Below are 3,290 nucleotides of genomic sequence, written 5' to 3'. Positions count from 1 at the left end.
TTCTGAAAAATGTAAGTAATTTTTTTTCTTTTATGTAGCTTTTTAGTTTTCATTACTTCTCTTTGCTTGTTCGATAATTCTTTTCCTTGGTTAAATCTTGCTGAGCAGCGTGTAGCGTCTATTGCCACTGTGAAGCTGAGGAAGCATCTTGAGATCAGCATGAAAAATGACAGTTTAGGTAGGGAACAGGAGTAATAACTTTATCTAAGAAAGTTCATAGCAAAATGTAATTTGACAGTACTACTCTTTGATCAGAATATCTGGACTACAATTTTTTTTTTTGGATAACTGTGGTGTCCAGGCCAGCTTTCACGCATGTGATACCTGCCACCTCCCACCAGCAACAAATATCAAGTTCTGAGATTTGAGATTTGAGAACTTCTGGTTCTCAACCACTTCATTGACCACTAGGTCACACCCTGGGGTGTATATCTGGACTACAATCTAGACTAAACCTCCGGGTAGACTCTGCAGTATCAACAACCATAGCGCACGGAGTATGGTAGAATTCCTCGGTACAGTCATTAAAGAATCATGTGGCGCGACGAAAGGTGTTCCCCCTAATTCTGGAATAGGGGGATTCCTTGTTATTAAGGTGTCAAGGCGCTCGAAGGTCACAAGCGGAAGAAACTGGTACTTTGATCATTCAATTAACTCCTTTCTGCCAGTCCGTGCTTGCTGTCATGCTTGCAAAAGCTGGAATGTCGGTCGGTTATACCTACTATTGGATTTTTCAGATCAATTCTTTGCTGCAATCACTTTGATCCACCTAAATTTTGTAAGTTTGAACACCACATTAAAATTACTTTACTTGGAAGTCAATTAATTAGAATCCATTTTTGTAGGATGCATTTTTTAGCTATAGAGACATGGGTTGGTCAGTAACTGTAGTACCTAAAATGTCTAAAAGCTCTAATATTTCTTTTTAATTTGCTTGCTTGATATATATGAAGCATGATTTGCTGCAGATGGAGCATACAACTCTAATGGAACCCAAAGGTGCAGGAGAATAAAAGTTGTTTAATGGAACATACAAAAGAACATACTGTTTTGACGATTCTCAATGATTATTTGGGAAGTAAAAAGTTTCAAAGATCTCTGCTCAAGTCGAGAAGGGCAAGCTATTGAAGCTTTGAGTGGTACTTATTCTCATGTTGGATGGTACATCAATCAAGACTATGGATGTGATAACTTTGTATTGTTGGCTTTTGGTTTTGGATAATTAGGCTCGCACGACTTTAAAATGTGTCACGAGGGTCTAAGGCTCACTTCTTTATATACTAGCAATCAACGTCTCTTATGTGTTTTGTTTTATTGATGTGACAATGGCTTTCTTGTTTTACCCTGTCGTCGAATGGGTCTTCAGGAAAACTGACTTCCTCTATAATGTAATTACATATAGAATCAACTATGTCTTGATTATTAGAATTTTCAACAACAAACTCAACGTCAAGTCTAGCTAGTTCTAGTTCATGCATATGGAAATATCCATCTGCTGCAACTGCACTTGTCCTCCTCTTATTATTTCATTTACTAAATTTCAAACTTAGATCATAAAATTCAGAAATCTCCTTTAACATCGTTCCCAATCAAACTAAAATTGAAATAGTGGGAATATATCGTTTCTGCAGCCATCTATATTGACTATTGGGTTATTGAAAAGCAGAGGAAAGGACTACAGTCTACACAGTCCACAGAAGACCAAGACAGTACAAGTTGAGTCAAAAGTAATTGATACAGTTCATTTGTCGCCAATCAACCTATAAGAAAAATAATACATGTATTTATTGTATTCTACATCTTATTAAGTACTTACTTTTATACATTGCTCTTATTCTAATACACCTTATTCTTTTAATACAACCAACAACAACATACAATATACCTAATACATAGTAAAATTTCACAAGTGAGGTTTGGAGAATGTAAAGTATATGCAGACCTTATCACTACCTCGGCAAGGTAGAGAGATTGTTTCCGAAAGACCCTCGGGCCTCGGCTGAAATGTAGAAAATTCAGGTACAAAACAGAGGTAAACAGTGAAGCAAATATAGCGACCAGCAAGCAATAGGTTAATTGGTGACAAATGAACTGCATCAATTACTTCTGGCACAACTTGTGCTGTCTTGGTCTTTTGTGTTCCCTTTGTAGACACGTGATTTCGTCCTCTTAAAGTTCAATTTTTATTCACTTTTACCCATTTTCATTTTATCCTACCGTGTACCCTCGTCAATGTTATTATACCCTCACAAAATACAAAAAATAACAAACTCCCTAACAAATTCTATCCTATCCTAACCCCTACATCTTATCCTAACAACCTACCCAATCAAAATAAAACACATCACACCCTACCCCCTACCCCACGTGACCCCACCTACCCTACCTCACTACCCCATCCTCACCTCACAGCATATGTACCAGCACACACATCACCAATAAGGGGTCTTCTTCCATTTTGGACCCTCAAGAACATCATACACAGCTTCCATAGAACACATAACGCACACACTCACCTAGCCATAGTCCGGACAGATTCCACACAACACGGACCTCTCGCGATACTCCATTTTTATTTCTTCTCTTCTCTTCTAGACAGAAAATGCACCAGTAAACGTACAACTCACGATAGAGATCGAGAGAGTGAGAGATCTCGAGAGAGAGATAGAGAAATAGTGAGAAGAGGAGAGTTGATCGGGGAATGAGAGAAGTGAATCGCAGAGAATGGAATTGGGGAAAAAGGGGGAAATCCACCGGAGATTGATCGAAAATCCACTTTCACCGTGAATCCGGTTTGAATTTTCCGAGATTTGGGACTGCCGAGCTCGCCGGAGCTCCGGCGAAACCAAAAACGTGATTCCAATTCAAGACCCGACCCTCGTTCTGTTTCTTCGGCAAGTCCCGCCGAAAAACAACGCAAAAGAATGGGTAAGGGCTTTCCCCGTTCGTGATTCTCGTACTGGTTTGGCAAAAACAGTGAAATACCGAGGTTGCATTGCTTTGGATTGAGGCTGGTCGAGGCTTGTTGGTTCGTGAGCTCCGATCCATTGCTCGGAATAAATCAATTATCGAGAGGTCCAATTTTATCTTTTTTTTCTTTAATTTTTACGTAATCGTGAATGGTTTGTATGTTTGGTATGTTTGAATCTTGATTGTGTATTGGTTGATGTTGGATTTGAATGTGAAAAACTTGAATTGATAGTCGAAGAATTGATTAATTACACTGTGAATGAATGTGAGAAGGAATCGGTCTCGATAAAAGTAAATTTGGATAACTTTTGATTCATTGA

At 38.6% G+C, this 3,290-nt stretch overlaps 1 long non-coding RNA gene across 1 annotated transcript; it reads left to right on the top strand.

Annotated features, from left to right (window-relative positions):
• LOC124892862 lies at positions 1 to 1,419 on the top strand. Its single transcript, XR_007050450.1, has 4 exons — positions 1 to 11; positions 109 to 178; positions 302 to 778; positions 969 to 1,419. It is a non-coding gene; the product is annotated as an uncharacterized LOC124892862 (long non-coding RNA).
• The last annotated feature ends 1,871 nt before the right edge of the window (positions 1,420 to 3,290 follow it).

Source organism: Capsicum annuum, unplaced genomic scaffold, assembly GCF_002878395.1.
Source record: "Capsicum annuum cultivar UCD-10X-F1 unplaced genomic scaffold, UCD10Xv1.1 ctg51360, whole genome shotgun sequence".
NCBI lineage: Eukaryota > Viridiplantae > Streptophyta > Magnoliopsida > Solanales > Solanaceae > Capsicum > Capsicum annuum.
The sequence above is the reverse complement of the archived record's forward strand: the minus strand, read 5'-3'. Positions and strand labels throughout refer to the sequence as shown.